At 36.0% G+C, this 19,174-nt stretch overlaps 1 protein-coding gene across 5 annotated transcripts in view; it reads left to right on the forward strand.

Annotated features, from left to right (window-relative positions):
- The window catches only part of ARID2 (AT-rich interaction domain 2), a 295,603-nt gene that overhangs the window by 200,926 nt on the left and 75,503 nt on the right, over window positions 1-19,174 (forward strand). The gene's annotated exons all lie outside the window — the stretch shown is intronic.

The raw sequence follows: 19,174 nt of genomic DNA on the forward strand, positions 1-19,174 counted from the left end.
AATTTTGAATGATTTCTGCAGAGATTGTTTCAGTTTTGCAAGTTTCGTAGACAAGACATTGAAGTATTTAATTAATGAGATGTATTCTTTTTCATCACTACATCTGTTCATTAGTTTTGAAAGTATATTCTTATTACTGTATCTTGTTAACAATGTTACTTCATACATGTGGCAAAAGATGTTAATACTGCATCAACAATGGTATGAGAAGACTCAGACTAATAACATTGCTGACTCCTTTTTGCCTTTTTAAGATACACATTCTAATTATCTAAATTTATCTAATTATTCTAGATACATTTGTGATTTTTAAAATTGGGATAAATTTAAAGCAGAATCCCTCTGTTGTGAAGCAAGGAAATTAACTATTTCTATTTATCCTGAAAGTTAGGCTTACAAAAATATAAACTAAATAAATCACTTTAAAATTTTACAAAAGAAAAAGAAAGTTGCACAAAGGAAACAGACCATTGTTCTTTATTCTCAAGAGCGTAAGGCCTCCCAAATCACTGCCGAAGAAAAATATAACTAAGCATCAGTCAGAACAAGGAGTCCACTTGCATATATACTTTGGACATATTATAATAGTATTTCTTTGTTTCTTTATAATTGCTTTAAGAAACCCTTTGTTCTCAGTCTGGCTGTGCATGATTCATTCAATCTGAACCTCCATAGAGGTTGCAAATCACCCACAGAGATCCTAGAAGAAATGCATTATGTGGCTCTCTTCTAGTCAGGTATGGGCCTAGGCTGAAAATAACATTGCTCACACTTATGAATAATCTTCAACCATTTTAGACCTTTTTGCAGTGTTGATATTGTTGACCATTATATCCTGTAAACTGCCCTACAAAGGTTGAAAGTTGGTATAGTTTTTATGGTGATTCAGTTTCTACCTAAATGGAACATTCTAACTGATCATCCCTTGGTTTCTCTAGTGTGGGTTGCCATAAGACCTATTTCATTTTACATGAAATGCGGTATACAGATGACAGGCCATTATATATTACCCTTAGCTGAGCTGGCAACGTGGAAGTCTTGAACAGTTATCTGAACATGGATTAGAAGTCCATGCTGCATGACCATTTATGCAGAGATGAAACCACAGCAAGACAAATGTATAATTCATTATAAACGATTGGACAATCTGAAATGTTAGGTCTAGTAGTTACATCTGATGGGATTGTACTTGTCTGATGTGAGAAGCCTTCATAAAACAAAGGGTCCTGCTTAAACAGCATGATTAGAAGACCTTTTGCTCAACTTAGCTGATGCTTCAGTTATAACCCTATCTGGACTAGATTTATTTAATGTATTGCATATCATACATGGACCATATATTAACATTTCAACTAGATTAGTAAAACAATAAAATATATGTTAAAAAGATCTATATTCAAATATCAATGTTTAGGCCATCTAACCATTGAAATGCAGTGGATGAACTGAACTAGAATGATCAGGTGACAGTAACTCACTTCTCAAGTACCATTTGGCTGCAGTTCACCCAGAATGTACAGTAGAAACCAGATTCCTGGCAAGACCCCACCACCACTGTAGAAAAATATTGATATTAAGCTTGCTGCACTGGTTGTCAGGCATCTGGGCTCAATTCAAAGTGCTGCTTGTCTCCAATACACATGGTTTAATACCAGATTATATTGGGCACCACCTCATCAGAATGACTGCTCATCCAAGCAAATATCAGCTACAGGTGAAATCGTGGAAAGGCCACTTCTATGATTATCCTCAAGCTTTGGAACATCAGCTGTCCTTCCCCCTTTCAAAACTGATGTATCATATTATTCCACTATATATTTGGTTTTTAATTACACTGCATGACCATTATATTAGGCTTATTTTGTGCCTTTTTATTCCTTTTTTTCATGCTTGTTTTTATAGTTCTTGAAAACTGGCGAGGAACTTTTCAGATTAATGCAGTTGAAATATAATTGTTAAATTAATAAGCACATTTATTGATTTAAAATTTACTGGTAAAAATGTTTAGTTGTTCCAACCATATAGGAAATGGTGAAATTTCTCCAATAGAACAAAATAATTTGGATGCCATACAAGTAGATGCTGCCAAAGGTGATCAAGGGGAAAGATTTTCTAATGGACCTGTTTTTAGTCTGTCAGCATCTCAGTGATTTTAATTGAAGGGATTTGGGCACTATCTTACTTTTTGGGTACCAGTGATTTAAGTGGAATTTGACAAGAATTCCTTTATATTACAGACCAATATATTTTATTGATGTTATCATGAACAATCACAATATCCTTTCAAGATTTGGATATTTTGTTCCTGTAAGTTGTGTAATTACAGTATTAACAATTTTTATTTAAAATTAAAGGATTTATGACCAAATTTGTATTATTAATAAGAAAAGTAATTTACCATATAATTTAGGATTTGAAATGTACATAGAAATACAATAAAGTAAGAAAATGGGAACCTATCAATATTGATTTCTTCATGGTTGCTAGTCTTCTAAACTACTATGTTAAGTGATTGAACTATATGAAATTCAACTATATTAAAAAATAAACTGATCATTCCAAGCAAGATATATCTGCTAAGCTATTATTAAATAGCAGGTTTATTTCTGAACATCGTGCTGCAAGAACCATCAGTTTTTTAAAAAATTTGTCTGAATGCCAGCTCTTTCTACAGCAAATTCTTTTAGGTTTTGCAGCCAGGACCTGCATAGTACATAATTCTGTATAAAAAAATCTCAAATAGAAATTCTATCACTTAGAATTCTAAACAAATACAATTCTATAATGAATGTGGAATTAGATTTTAGAACGTGTTCCTAGATTTTAAATATACAATTATAAATAACTTTACTTTTATTTGTTACAGTAGCAAATTAATATTTAACTCTTATTCTGGAAAGATAAAAGAGAAAATCGATATAAAGCAATCTATTGTTTCTTTAATTCTAATTTAATTATTCAAACCAACAATTTCAATTGCTTTGATTTTTATTAATTATTATGAAAGGCAGCTTGCACATTTCTTCATTACATCCTAAAATGTACAATATCAAAGAAAGCAGGTTATATGTGAATTCTTCGCTTGCATAAATTGATGGTCTCTTTGATATACACTAGGATCTCAGAAAACTCTAAAATTAGGAGTTTTGCGACAGGTGTATACAACTTTTCTGTAGGAAAGTCAGTGTTAAATGTTTCTTCAGCATAGAAAATAATTTTGTAAAATAAGAACATTCTGTTGTGGCACAGATCCTCTACTCACCAACCCCAGAATCTGATAACTATTTGTGAGAGAGGAGATCACTCTGAACTAAAAGCTAAACAATCTTAGGACCAAGCACTATTTACAGAGTATTGAAGATAGAGACTTCCTTATTTACTTTTACTGAATCTAACATTCTTTTTTGTATGATTATGGATAACCTTTGCTGCATATGATAGCTTGAGACATGAAAAGGATTGTTATACAATGAGAAATTCCTTCAGATTTTTGTATTAATTCCCCAAATGTATTGATTTTCTAACTTTTTGGAATGGAAACAGAAATAATCAGTGGTTTTAGTTAAATTATTCTTTAAGTTGATTGAAAACTGAATTCCTAGAGAGAATCTAAAACTCTTTTCTTTTAAATGAATGTTTATGATGCTATAAGATGCTTTCTTTCATCTACCTCCAACTCTATAGAAAATAAATGTGAAGAATGATATGCAGAGGAACATACCCAGAAAAGAATAGTTACTGAGGGAAAAAATGGCTACTCTCTCTGTGTGAGAGTAGATGTGTGGTTGAGGTCTATGGAGAGATTACCTATGGATCTGGGAGTTCAAAAAATGTGGTAAAACAAAGAGGAACTGCTTCTAGACACAGGACTAACACTCCATTTATTTTATCCTGAGCTTTCCATCTTCATCTTTAAGGAATTATGTACAGAGTTGAAACAATGGTAGAATTTTAATAATAATTATTTCATTTTCAAAATAAAGGTGCTAATTGCCTCAGGTATCTTTTTTAAATTCCAAATGTTTGAAGATATTTTCAATGGCTAAAATATCTCTGCAGATGCTGTTACTTGTGGTTGCACATTTTAGATATTTTTTTAAAAAATCTTAGCGTGAGCTGTGCTAATCTCAGCTGATCAACTCAGTGCAACCTCCAAGAAGTAGATTTCGAGAAAACATCTAGATACAATTTTATTACTTATGCTATAATTTTATTAATCATTTCAGTATCTAATAAAGCATAAATTTTTCTTTTAAAAAACTTTTTTTAAATAACAGACAATTTTGGAACGATAAACTCAGATAAATGTTCATGAGCCATACTGGAAGAAAGAATATGTGTTTGTTCATATCTTCTGTTTGTAAATTTATTTTTAAATTATTAACCTTATATCAGAGCTGAAATTAAGAATGTAGAAATGATGTGATATTATATCTAATGTTCATTTACCTCAAATCAGTTACTCAATTGTCTGATAAAAATCATAAAGATTTTCTGTCTCAAGAAAATCAGTACAGCCTATTACTTTCCACTGTGGAGCAGAAAAACCTATCTAATTATATTTTCAAGACCTGTCAGTCAATATCATTCATATAACCTTGTTTTAAGCAAGTTGATGAACATAAAATATAATAGTCTATTAAGTAACAGTGAAAGAAGTAATAGATCATCTCAGTAATAGAAATTTTCAGTTTGTTTTATAGAAGTGAAAGTTTGTGAACTGTTTAGAAATATAAATAATCCTGTAGTACAAGGTGCTCAGGATTTCATCTAAGACTGATTAATTGAAGAGATTCTGGTTAAACAATGTCCAAAACAAATGTGTGGCATGTCTTTTTAAATATACAGCTAATAATGTATTTATTGTAGAGTTATGTAAAGGTCTAGGACAGATTTTTCAGGTCTCTTAACAGGATAAATTGAATCAGATATCCTAATACATGAGATGACAAGTGCAGTTTTGAGAAAATAATCTGCTGTTCAAAATGCTTATGGAACTGAATTCTGCTTTAGTCAAAATAAATCTTAGTAGACTTCACCTCAGAAACGCATTGTCAATGGTTATAAAACTGGGAAGACTAGAAAGATTGCTAATAATCATGGCCTCCTTCAATAACATTGTTACTCTTCCCAAGAACGTCTTTCAACAGAATTTATCCCACGAATAAGATATAAAATAGTCCAAAAGGACAGAAAAAATGGCAAAGGAAATGCAGACAATGATTTCAATATTCATGAGTCCACCAAATGGAAAATACTGAACATGGGATAATGCCAAGTAGGAAACCACTGCTTTCCAGAAACTACATGGCTGCCTGTCATATTTGCTAAAGATCGTCTGGATGATACAGCAATCTATTGGAACCATGTTCAGTATAACATATAAAAGTGGAAGTCTTTAGTATTTACAAGAAATGTGCTTGGAGAAAACCAATTACCATATTCCAACAAAAGAATCTCATATTGTGAAACCGGCAGTATTATGGAGCTGTCTTTCAATCACAGGACCTAGATAGTTCACAATCAGTGGAACAGTGGGTTCTGAATTACAACAATTTTGTAGGAGAATGTAAAGTTATCTGTCAGTGACCTCAAGCTTAAATGAATGCTGGTCATGCCATAAAACAGTAGTAAATCACAATGACAAGCAGAATTTTACATTTTAGAATAGCTAAGTTGAAGCCCTTAATCATTTGAAATGTTTTTTTAAACAAGTTTTTATTGATTTTTTAATTTCCCCCCCTATACACATACATGATTTATGAACAGAGTATTGGCCATATCATGTCTTGTACAATTCAATATATTCAAATATATTTTACTTACAGTTTTGCCAAAATATTTTTTTCATAATTTTTATTCATATCCTAATATTTCCTTGCCATTTCATTAAGTCACATCTTCTTTCACCCTCGAGTTCTAATTTCTCCATTTTTATTAGTATGCATTCTCTTTCATTCCTTTTTTTTAAACTATTTCAATTTTTAGCCTAATATTTTCAAATATATTTGTGGTTGCCTTTCTTCCATTTTATCTTTTCCTTTTCACAGCAATCCTTTCTTCTTCTCATTCCTCTTCCTCCCTTCTGTCATCCTACCTACTTTCTTCTCTCCTGTTCCTTCTCTACTTCCCCTTCCTTTCTGTCGTGTCCCACTCCGCTGACGGCCGGGTCAGGGAAATCCGAATTAGGTGTGCCTCTGCAGCTCTGCCAAAGTCCTAGCAAAGTCCTCAGGGCAGGCAGGAGACCAGAAAGTGACTTCAGCAAGATATGTTTAGACTTTGCCTGACTCGGAGAATGCCAGAAAGCAGATCCTTTATATAGGCCATGGGGTGTGGCTCCATGACTCAGCACTTATCCAGGCCTGCCCCTCCCTTCCTTCTGTTGCCTCCGCCTATCAAGTCTTCTGACGCGAGGGTCACTCCAGTCGGCAGCTGTTGGTAATTGACCTCCCTCAGGCTCACATGCTGTGGAGGAGGGGGAGGGGTCTAGCTGCTCCGTTTGCCTGGGCATGGAGCCAGAGCTGGGGCCGAGAGCAGAGCTGAAAGTATTTCTTCCTCTTCAGCCTGTCTGGGCATGGAGCCAGGGCTGGGGCCGGGAGGCATACTAGAACATTCCTCCGTGTTCGGAAGCAGATAAGAAGACCCCAGCTGAGGTGAGATCGGACGAGACACAACACTTTCTCCCCCTCTTCCCTGTTGTTGTTAGTTGCGAAGTCGTGTCCGACCCATCGCGACCTCATGGACAACATTCCTCCAGGTCGTTCCTATCCTTTACCATTCTCTGGAGTCCATTTAAGCTCACACCGGCTGCTTCAGTGACTTCATCCAGCCACCTCATTCTCTGTCATCCCATTCTTCTTTTGCCCTCAATCTTTCCCAGCATTAGGCTCTTCTCCAGTGAGTCCTTCCTTCTCATTAGATGGCCAAAGTATTTCCTCTTCCCTACTTCCTCCCTATCTAACCTTCTCTCCTACTCTTATTTCCCCTACCTTTCCTCCTCTCCTCTCCCCTTCTTTCTCTCTCCCTCCTCCCTTTCCATCTCTCTCCTTATCTCTCTCCATTGCTGGATTTATTTTCATTTCAATATTTCTGGTGTCCAGGCAACCCCAATTTTCTCATTTATTGATTATATTTCTCAAACCTCCCCTCATATATTTTAGTTATTAACATTGTCTCCATCTTATTCCATTTGTATCTTCCACCTCTTATTTTCTTGGGGTTTTTGTTCACAATTTCAATAATTATTATTCTCTTCCAATATTATACATCATTTACTAACATTTCAATTTCATTTCCTTTTACATCTTAATAACAATCATTTTCACATATAAACCATACTATCTTTCACATTTCATCTGCTGGACTATTTATCTTTTTTTAAAAAAACAACATATTTCTTCTTTTTAACCTTTACAATTTTATATCTTAACTTCAATTAATTTTTTCATTCTTTTATATATTTAAAGTTTATTTCCTTATCATCAACTATAATTCTCTCTCATTCCGTGCAATCTTGGACACAAAAAGAAAAAGAAAACATATATCCCAAACAATATATTCCTTCTTTTTTAATCCCTTCTTTCACTTCATTTCCCCCTTTTTTACTTCTCTTTTACAATAATCTATATATTTTTGTATATTTCTTCTAATTTCCATCATTCCTAAGAACTTCTACCACTATTTTAATTTCTTTTCTACTATTCATTTTTTCCTCCTTTTAACCATTTTCTTTCAGGCTCTCCAAAATCCCATCTCTTAATATTTTTCTCCCTTTCTCCCATTCTTTTATCTTCTTTTTTCTCTTTCTTATATCTTCTTTTCCACCTCCTTTCTCTAACTTTTACTTTTAATTTTCCCCCTCAATTTTTCTCCATTTTCTCTTTATTTTGTAACTGCTTATCCCAGTGTAATCATCTGTTTTTCCCCCCACTCTTTTAGTTTTTCCCTTCAATCTTTTCTTCTTTTCTTTTTCCTCTTTCTTTTTCAAAGTATCCTTCTCCCTCATCATTTCTATTTTTCCACTATCAATCCCAATATGAATCATCTGTAGTGTTATCCTCACTCATTTCTTTTTCAACATTATATTTTTGTTGCTCTTGTTTCCCCATAATTTCTTCATAATTTCTTTTTTTATTTTTAAGGCACAGCTCTGCTTTTTTATTCCCTTTAAAGGATTCTTGCACCATTTGAAGCATCTCCCATAATTCCTCCCAGTTCTCCATATTTTCAATATAAGGAGCAAAACTTTTTAAATTTATTTATTTTAACTTCTGTATAGTCCAGATTCAAGTCCAAAATATTGTCTCTTTCCCTCCGCCCTTTTTTTCTATTTCCAAATGCAAGCCAGTTCAGATGGTTTTTTTGTTTTTTTTTCCGGGTCGTCCTAGTTCCAATCTAGATCTCTCCAGTCTTTTGAAGCTATGCCACAGCTGTTAAAGAAGTACTCCTTCGGTGTTCCTTTTTCTCTTAATAGTCTAAACAATGCACTGTTTTTTTCCCCTCTCCACTGATGTAGTTCTCTCCAATCCACAACTCCCAGCAACAAAATGTCACTTGTTAATCCACAAAACCAATTCCTTTGTCTTCCTCTATTTAATCCTTTTGATAGCAAAATATGCTTTCTCTCAATTTTCTTCTCCTTTTAATATTTATTTTTTCTTCCAAAACCAATTTTAAGTCCAGATGGAATGTTAGTTCTTTTGGGGCTTTTGTCTTAAAAATCCTCTTTGCTGTTTGTTTCCTCTCACTTTAAATTTCCACGTGCCAATTAGCCACTAAATTCAAGCTGGAAAATCTCTTGAGCTTTTTTTTTAAAAAAATTTCTTCTTACCTGCAAGTTAGCCAATCACTTGCCTGGTATCAATACTCTGCTCTGATCTTCCCTCCTGCTCAATCTTCTTGTGTGGCCGTCCCAACTTTGGCAGCTCCTAATGGCTGCCTTTCCTTGTCATTGGGTCGAAGGCTGGATGTCGGTGCTGCAGGGAATTCGCAACTTCCCTGTTCACATCAGCTGGTGCCTTCTTTCTTCGCTGTCCCTCCAGGACAGCTATGGTCCATTAAGGACCCCCAGATGGACAGGAATTTTGATGCTTTTTCCGGAGTTCCCGGGGTTTACGTCGTCGCGACGCTGGCCACGCCTCCTCCAATCATTTGAAATATTGAAGTGAGCAATTCATTCAAGACAGTCCTTGAATATAACGAAGCTATAACATTTCTGTAGGGGAAATAGGCCAAGCTGATGTGTGGTATTGATTGACAAGTATAGGAAGCATTTGGTTGAAATCATATTGTTAAAAAACTGCCACTAATTATTAAAACTTGACATGCTTTTTTCAATAAAGAGACAAATTGTGCCTCAGTGTGTCCAATTAAGACATTATTCAGTGCATGGTTTCTTGAATCTTTTGTTCAATGAAACTCGGGTCATGTTGCAGGTCACAATACTACAGCTACAGGTAGTTCTTGAGGTTTACAGGTATTCATTGGTCGTTTTTTTGGATTTAAGCTTCCAGACAAGTTTAAAGTTCTGATTAGAACAATGGTTCTCAACCTTTATAATGCTGCGACCCCTTTAATACAATTCCTCACGATGTGGCGACCCCTTTAATACAATTTCCCAAGATTTGGCGACCCCAACCATAAAATTATTTTCGTTTTGAATTTATCGCGCCTGAAGCCGTATTGGCTAGCTATCTGAACTGCTTGCAATTGCCTTGAGGACGGAGGCATTAAAGCGGAGACTCCTCCCCTATTAAATTTATCGCGCCTGAAGCCAGATTAGGCTAGCGATTAGGAGTGATTGCAGCTGGTTTGAGAGGGAGACATCAGAGCAAAGATTTTTCTCTTTTTTAATTCATCGTGCCTGAAGCCGAATTCGGCTAGCGATTTGAAGAGCCTGCAGCTGGCTTGTGGAGTCAACCATTGGAGCGCGATTCTTTGACTCGCAAGTATACTTCCCATATTTCCGATGGTTTTAGGCGAACCCTGGCAAATCGTCATTCGACCCCCAACGGGGTCCCGACCCACAGGTTGAGAACCGCTGGATCTGTAATAATTATTGGAACGATTTTTAAAAACTCAGCTTTCATTTATTTTATTTGTTAGGAGTTTGTATCCACCTCATTTTCTTAAAAAAAAAATTAGTACATTCCCTGTTAAAAAAATCAGTTTGTTTTTCAATTGAATTGCTGAACAGTTTATATGTTATATTAAAGGTTGAAAGAATTCTGAAGTGATTTGGCCTGCTCTTTTTACATCTCAAAAACCTGGCATTTTAACGGGTGTTTCTACTTTCTATATTCACTGTAATTCTTCTCTAACATTTATGGTATGCCTATTAAAATTTCCTTATACAAGGAAAACATTATTTGCAGGATAAAATATGTTTGAATAACTTACAAATTAATACATCTGTAAGAGTTTAATGTGAAGAATTATTGTACTCAACTATTCCCAAAATGTTTCTGCACAAAAATGCTCTTTGTGCAGAAACATTTTGGGATATTTGAGTACAATAAGTAAGAAAAAAAACCATAGTGCAGATTTTGAAAAATGCATTTGTAAAAATGGTATCCATTCGTAATATAATCCATTTCATTCTTTTTCCACGTTGTATAACTTATTGGTTACTTTGCATTTCTGCTCTGTAGTCAGTTTTTATTCTAAAACCTGCCTCATGACAATATTTTATTTCTAATTATTTCTAATTAGTTCATTTTTGTCTAATTTTTGTTCTCTAAAGTAGTGGAAACTCTGAATAGTTTCTAGGTAGTAGTCAAGAAATTAATACAAGAAAATAATATGACACATGTTCCACACAAGGTTGCAGTTTCATGGGTAGGGAATTTCATTCATTCTGATGACAATGTACAACTGATTCTGTGGATTCATTCCCTTAAATTTTGTGAAATGTTCTGGACTTGCTGCATAATCTGGTGAAGTGGGTAAGGTGGGCTCTACACAAAATATGTTTTTTTATCAGCTTTTGTTAGATCACCAGTTTATTATTTATTTATTTATTTATTTATTTATTTATTTATTTATTTATTTATTTATTTATTTATTTATTTATAACATTTATAGACCACCCATCTTGCCTCACGGTAATTTGAGGTAAAAACAGCCTTATGTAGAAAAAGTGAATCGGATCTTGTCTCAGTAGTGTATGACTGATAGTTTACAGACTGAGTTACTGTCATATGTTGAAACATTTATGTCCAGAAATGTCAGTCTTCACATTTGAAATTCACTATCTGAAATGGTACATAAGTCTTGGTGGAAAATAATTTACCGTATTTATCCCAGCAATCATCTGATCAGGTTTAATTTTAAACCAAAATGTTAACAAAATTTGTTCCCTGATGCTATTTTATCATGGATGGATGGATAGACAGATGTTTTAAATTTGTCTAGGGATTTTTAAATTGTAATTATTTCATGAGTGATATTTTGTAAAGTAGGCTTTAAATCTGTTAAACAGTTAAATCTAATCATTTAAATTTGTTAAACGGTTAAATTTGTAAATTACAAATAGTATTTAATCTTAGTTATATATGATTTGTAAATGTTGTATTTATAGAAACTCAAAAGCTGTAAAATCCTTTAATATTATGGACATAAGTTATCATGAATCTCTTCATGTTTATTCTTTATGTTGTTAATATTATGTCTAATTTCTATCGATAAGCTACCTTCAAGATCTTTGTATGAACTTTTTCTTTGTTCTACTTGACCACTTTTTCAAGATGAAAAACCAAGAACTAAACTGAAAACTAGGACAATCAAGAAGAATATAAAATGATTCTGGGAACTGATAATTGTCTTGATTTTTAAAATAAGCAAATGGAAGAAAAGGGACGTTGGTGGCTCAGTGGATAAGCTTGTTGATCGAAAGGTTGGCAGTTCAGCAGTTCAAATCCCGAGTGCCACATAATGGGGTGAGCTCCCGTTACTAGTCCCAGTTTCTGCCAACCTAGCAGTTCGAAAGCATGTAAAAATGCAAGTAGGAAAATAGGGACCACCTTTGGTGGGAAGGTAACAGCGTTCCGTGCGCCTTTGGCATTTAGTCATGCCAGCCACATGATCACGGAGATGTTTTCAGACAGCGCTGGCTCTTCGGCTTTGAAACGGAGATGAGCATTGCCCCCTAGAGTCGGGAATGACTAGCATATACGTGCGAGGGGAACCTTTACTTTTACCTTTAAATGGAAGAAATTTCAGAAAACTGTTCCTTTGTAGTATAGGTTTAGTTGCAAATAGCTGCCTATAAAGGAACATAACTAGCTTAAAGGTTAGAATTAGGAAGGCATTTGGCCAGTTATCTTGTCAATTTATTTTCATTTGGTTATCTTTGGATTCAAAGTACATTTAGAACAGTATGATTTACTTACAATTTTATTTGTAAAAAAATATAAAAAACAGGCATTTCTGAACTTTAACACTGAATTAATTTTTCGACTTGGCTTTCATCATGAAAGATACCAGACAAATACCTTGTATCTTGTTGGATACCAAATACTTATTACTTAGACATTTTTCAAGAACAGTGTGGAAGAAAGGTCAAACAGAAGTGATGATGTAAATTTCTAGAGTTAATTGACAATTCATCAGACCTTCAAGTTATTATCTAGTTGGGTAACTAAATGTCTGCAAGAAAACAGCTAAGCTCAGAGAGCACCAAGGATCTCATAAGAGGGAGAATGTATGAAAAAAGTATAAGTGTATGAAAAAAAAGGATAAGATGTCTCTGTTTATGTACATGAGTTATCTGTTTTCAAATATATTTGTGTTGTGGTTCACATCAGTATTTGATATATTCCCACCCAGTGTGAGCCGGTATCTTCTAATGTACTTTCTCAAAGTCAGTGCCTGAGGAAAAAAATTGTCTCTGATATATAAACTCACAGTTCTGCAGTACTTCTTTGTGAATACCATCTAGGAACTTAGGTTTGTCCTCGTTGATGAAATTATTCTATTTGGTAGAATTCTGTGCATTTGTGCTGACAGATAAATAAGTAGCTTTAATGGCCAGGAAAGCCTTTTGTCATCTCCATCTAATTAATATGCCATCATTCTCTCATTTCAAGTTATCCATCCTGTTACAACCCTGTATACACTCTTAATAGTAAGTGAATTGGCCTATTAAATGGTAATTGTGGTGGTCAGCTTAGAAGAATCTGAAATGAAGAAAGCTTCTCAAGGTGTCCCAGATGAATGCTAGCCTCAAGGGGAATGAGGCAAACAGGCACTAAAGGTAACATGGACAAGGCTAACATTTGAGACAACTGGAGGCATCAATAGATGAGAGAGGCCTGATTTGAGACCTCTTATCAGCCCTAGAACATGCAGAGATGAGGAGATGATCCTGCAGGTCAGGATGGAGGATATCTGCATGACTATTCATTTGAGCTTCTTAAAGCATTAATATCTGAAGAAAGAATCTCTTAATGAGATGTATGAGTAGAATAAAAGTTGAATAAGTCTTTCTCAGTTGTTGCCCATTTTTTAAATTATTAGCTTAAATAAACATATTTAGTTCTGGGTTTCCCTTTTGAATTTTAGAGAAAAAAAAACAATAGAGTATTTGTTACAGAAAGCTGAAGATAGGAATAGGGAAGCAATTTTGAATAGAAGTTCCTATTTACAAGTATTGTTCTCCTGTACATAGTTAACTGGGGGAATTCATCTCCTTTCATCTGACATGGTATCTGTGAAAAACAGCTCTCTATCTAGCCTTCAAATTTTAAATATACATTCTCCAAAATGGTTTTCCTTCAGAGGCTGACTGTAGTTTTTTTTATTTTTTTATTTATTTTTGTCACAACATTATATACAAGCACATATAATGAAAGGAAACAATAGGACAGGAACGGTAGGCACTTTTGTGCACTTGTGCATGCCCCTTATAGTCCTCTTAGGAATGGGGTGAAGTCAATGGTAGACAGTTTTTGGTTAAAGCTTTTGGGAGTTTGAGAAGAGACTAAAGAGTTCAGGTAGTGTATTCCAAGCATTAACAACTCTGTTACAAAAGTCATATTTTCTGCAATCAAGATTGAAGCGGTTAACATTAACTTTGAATCTATTGTTTGCTCTTGTATTATTGCGATTGAAGCTGAAGTAGTCTTTAACAGGAAGGACATTGCAAGAGATGATTCTGTGTGTTAAACACAGGTCTTGTCGGAGTCGGCGGAGTTCTAAGTTTTCTAATCCCAGGATTTCAAGTCTGGTGGTATAAGCAGTGGTGGGATTCAGCCAGTTCACACCACTTCGGGAAAACCGGTTGTTAATTCTCTGAGCAGTTTGGTGAACTGGTTGTTGGAAGAAATCATTAGGGCAGAAAACCGGTTGTTAAATTATTGAATCCCACCACTGGGTATAAGGTATTTTGTTGTTTACAGAGGAGTGGAGAACTCTTCCTGTAAAATATTTCTGGACTCGTTCAATTGTATTAATGTCAGAGATGTGGTATGGGTTCCAGACAGGTTAGCTTATTCAAGAATAGGTCTGGCAAATGTTTTGAATGCTTTGGTTAGTAGTGTAGAGTTTTTGGAAAAGAAGCTACGCAGAATTAGGTTTACAACTCTTAGAGCCTTTTTTGCTATGTAGTTGCAGTGGGCTTTGGTGCTTAGATCATTTGATATGAAAACTCCAAGGTCTTTAACAGGGTGGGGGTCATCTGTAAGGTAATGTCCATCAAGCTTGTACTTAGTGTTTGGGTTCTTTTTTCCAATATGTAAGACTGAGAATTTGCTGGTTGAGATTTGGAGTTGCCAAGTTTTAGACCAATCGGATACAAAGTCAAGGTCTTTTTGAAGGGTAGTAGTATTGTTGGTGGTGTTAAATAGTTTGACATCATCAGCAAAGAGAACACAATAACCTGAGATATGGTCACAGAGATCATTTATGTATAGCATGAAGAGCGTTGGTCCAAGAACGCTGCCTTGAGGAATGCCACTTTTGACAGGGACAGGATTTGATAGAGCGTTGCCAATTTTGACCACTTTTTGTCTGTTTGACAGGAAAGCAGTTATCCAATTGTGAAGAGGTCCTGAAATGCCGTAGGATTTTAGTTTTAGGAGAAGTTTATCATGTACTACTGAGTCAAAAGCTTTACAGAAGTCTATGTAGATTGCATCTATTGTTTTGCCTTGATCAAGATTAGTAGTCCATGTGTTTTTGCAGTGGAGAAGTTGTAAGTTACACGATAATTTTTTTCTGAAACAAAATTGTTTATTAGAGAGTAGGTTGTTTGTTTCTAGGTGGAGGGTAATGGATTGGTTGATGATAGATTCCATTACTTTGCAGGTGACGCAGCATAGAGAGATTGGTCTGTAATTTTCAACTAGGCTGGGATCTCCTTTTTTGAAGATAGGGATGACTGTGGCTAGAGACCAAAGTTTGGGAAGGGAACCAGTCTTGAAAGCTTTATCAAAGAGTATGCTTAGGGGTTCTGCTATATTAGTGGAAAGTTTTTTTAAGAAGTATGCACATAGTCCATCAGGTCCAATAGATAAAGTTGGTTTCAGTTTGCGAAGAGTTTTTTCAACATTATCTTCTGTGAAGTCTATATGCATTAGGTTGTTGTAATCATTGTTGGTACGATTGGGGAATGTTGGGTATAAGCCATCACTGTTAACAAAGACTGAGCCAAAGAATGTGTTAAAGAGGTTTGCTTTAACAGTTTCATCACTATATTCTTTGCTGTTAGATTCTTTTAGTGGTGGGATGGATCTTGATTCTTTAAGTTTATTGTTAACAAAATTATAAAAAGCACGATTGGAATTTGTGCGCAGAAGATCATCTTCTTGCTTTGTGTGGTAAATGGTGCATTCAGTTTTTATTTGGTTGCAAATATTTCTGTAGCGGTTTTTGAAGTTTGCTACATGGCCCTTTTTGTTTCTTCTCCAGAGGGATTTTTTTTTTTGATTGAAGCTTCTTTATTGATATGGGTAATTTGTTTTTTTTTATTTTGGTGGTGATTTGTGGTACGTATTGTTTGATGATTCTATTGATTTCAAGTAGGAAAACTCTATAGTGGTCTTCGGCAGTGATACAGGTTGAGAATAGATTTTGCCAGTCAAGATATGAGAGGTCGTTGTTTGTAAGGTCATAGTTGGCTTTTTTGAAATTGTAGTTAGGAGTACTATTATTATGACGATTTATGTGAGGGCATATATTGAATCTATCATGCAGTGGTCACTGTTGGAAAAGAGTTCTTTTATTTGTAGTCCATAAGTTGAGTTTGTGTTACTGCAAAAGATGAGGTCAAGGCAGTTGTTGAGTCTTGTATTGTTAGTTACTAGTTGTTCAAGACCTAGGTCTGTAACGGCGTTGTATAGTGTAGTATGGATTGGTTCAGTTGTACATTTATTTGTTATCCATTTAATAAAAGGTAGATTTAGGTCACCCAGGAAGATGAGAGGATATGGGCAAGAGGTAGCCCATGTTAGCAGTGTGGTTAACTTATTTGCGTGAGCGATGTTGTAGTCAGGTGCTCTGTAGCATAGTAAGAATCTAAGTGTGGTGTTAATGGACAGGTCACATACAATAGTTTCAGGAAGAGAAAGTTTATGTGCAACTTGAATATTTTTTAGGTTCAGTGATTTTTTGTAAAAGATAGGCACTCCACCACCTCTGCGGTTTTCACGATCTGATCGAAAAACTTGATACTCTTTGTTTGAAATAATGGAGTTAGGGAGGGATGAGTTTAGCCATGTTTCACAAACAAATATAATATCAAATGTACCATTGTTGAACAATAGGATAAATTCAGATAATTTGTTTACAATACTTCTTGCATTTAATAATTTACATTTGAGACCTGCAGTGTTTGGTGTAGAAGAGGTAAGGGGCGTGCATACCTAGTTTTGATTGATAGTTGATTGAGGGTTATGTACAACAGGTAGTTGAAGGAAAGTTGGTTGAGCATTGAGTGGTTGTTCATTGGATGGTTGGAGGTTTTGTACGGGTGGTTGGGGGTTAGTTGGTTGTTCGACAGTTGATTGAACGGGTGGTTGGATGTTTCGATTGTCAGATGGATGGATGCCTTGATTGATGGATTGTTGGATGTTTTGATTGAAGTGTGGTTGAATGATGGCTATTTGATTGTAGGATTTTCTTTTTATGCAGTCAGCAAGGTAGTCAATGTAAAGGTTGGTTTCGCCTTCTTCTTGCCGTCGTTTGAGCTCAGAATGAAGTTCATGGTATCTAATACGTTGTAGGAATTATAGGTCTGGTCTAGCTCTGAGTTTGTTGAAGCTGAGATTGTTTCTGGCAATTGTGTTCATAGTATAGATGAAATTTCTTTTGCTGGTTTCATTTTTGCATATGACTACAGAATTTAGGCGCCACTGAACCATCACTGTATTTGAATTTGGGTCCATCTCTGGAGACTTCGGTTATTTCATTAGGGTTGAAGGTTGATAGTTTGTAATTTGAAATGATGTTACGTATTTTATCAATATCTGGTTCATTTGTAATAGCTAGTCCAAATAATATAGCATTTTGACGCTTTGGTTCTCTCTCTGTCGTGTCCCACTCCTCCGCTGACGGCTGGGTCCGGGAAATCCGAATCAGGCTTGCCTCTGCAGCTCTGCCCAAAGTCCTAGCAAAGTCCTCAGAGCAGGCAGGAGACCAGTAAGTGACTTCAGCAAGATAAGTTTGACTTTTTGCCTGACTCAGAGACTGCCAGAAAGTAGCTCCTTTATATAGGCCATGGGGTGTGGCACCATGACTCAGCACTCATTAAGGCCTGCCCCTCCCTTCCCTCTGTTGCCTCCGTCTCTCCAATCTTCTGATGCGAGGGTCACACCAATCAGCTGTTGGTAATAAACCCTCCTCAGGCTCACCTGCTGTGGAGGAGGGGGAGGGGTCTAGCTGCTCCGTTTGCCTGGGCATGGAGTCAGGGCTGGGGCAGGGAGATTCTCCTTCTGCAGTTTGTGTGGGCATGGAGCCAGGACTGGGACCGGGAGGCATACATTCCTCAGTGTGCGGGAGCAGGTAAGAAGGCCCCGGCTGCTCTGAGGGCGGGCAAGACACAACACTCTCAGTGGTATCTTTTACTAGTATTGCTACATTGTTTAGTTGATTGGTAGAAGTTTTTGGTTTAGTTTGTGTAGAAGGCAATGTTTGTTGGTTTGAGAAATGTTTTTGATCAGTTGTGATTCCATTTATTTGTGCTGTAATTTTTTTTTCAAGATTTGTGAAGAGTGTATCAAAATGTGCTAGTAATTTTTTTTCTAAATTTGTTTGAATGGTGTTAATGATAGTTTTTTCTAGGTTTGTTTGAATGGAGTTAGTGATAGTTTTTTCTAAGTTAGCTTGAATGGATTCAGTGATATTCTGATGAGATTTTATAGTTGTATCCATGTTTTGTGTATTATCAGATATAGGATGATTACAATTATGGCATAATTTTGATTCATATTGGTCATTATTTGCAGTGGCATCTATTGATCGAGAGTGTTTTGTATTTTTGTTGGAATTTCTGCTTGGCATGATTCAGTTTGTATTTTACAGTTAATTTGACTGTAATTAGACTAACGTTAATAGGTGGTAAGGTAAGATTTCAGGGTCTTTCTCTCTTTTCCACAAGATGGCAGTGTTGGGAAGTAGGATGTTGGGAAGATGTAGGATGGATAGATGATGGATGGATAAAGGGTGTAAGATGGAGGCTGATGGATGAGGATGAGTCTCTTTCTCTTTCTCTCTCAACGGTAGAGAAGACAAGTAGAGTGATTGAAGGGTGGATGGAGGTGGATGAGAGGTTTGGGCCGAAAGTAGAGTGTTAACTCACCGATTTAGCAATTGGTTTGAAGGGTCCAAGTCGCGTTAGTCTTCTCGGCGTGGCCTCAGTGGCGGGAAATTTTAAAAGTGGATCTAAGTTGGGAGACTGGAGAGCAGAGCTTCGGCTTCAGCGGAGGAAAATCCTAAGTTGCATCCATGTCCTGGAAATTCCGGTCGGTGGGATGGCAGCAGTCTCGGTGGTCTCAGTGGGGCAGAGACTCGCTTCAGTGCAGCCATTTGAATTTGCGGCGGATTCGGTGGTGGGCGGCGGTGGGCGCTTCTATCCCGGCGGTGGCGGCCACTTCAATCCCAGCGGCGGTGGATTTGGCAGTGGACAGCAGTGGCGGCCACTTCAATCCCGCCGGCAGCAGCTGCATTGATTCCAGCACCA

This window comes from Ahaetulla prasina, chromosome 7 (assembly GCF_028640845.1).
Source record: "Ahaetulla prasina isolate Xishuangbanna chromosome 7, ASM2864084v1, whole genome shotgun sequence".
Classification (NCBI taxonomy): Eukaryota; Metazoa; Chordata; class Lepidosauria; order Squamata; family Colubridae; genus Ahaetulla; species Ahaetulla prasina.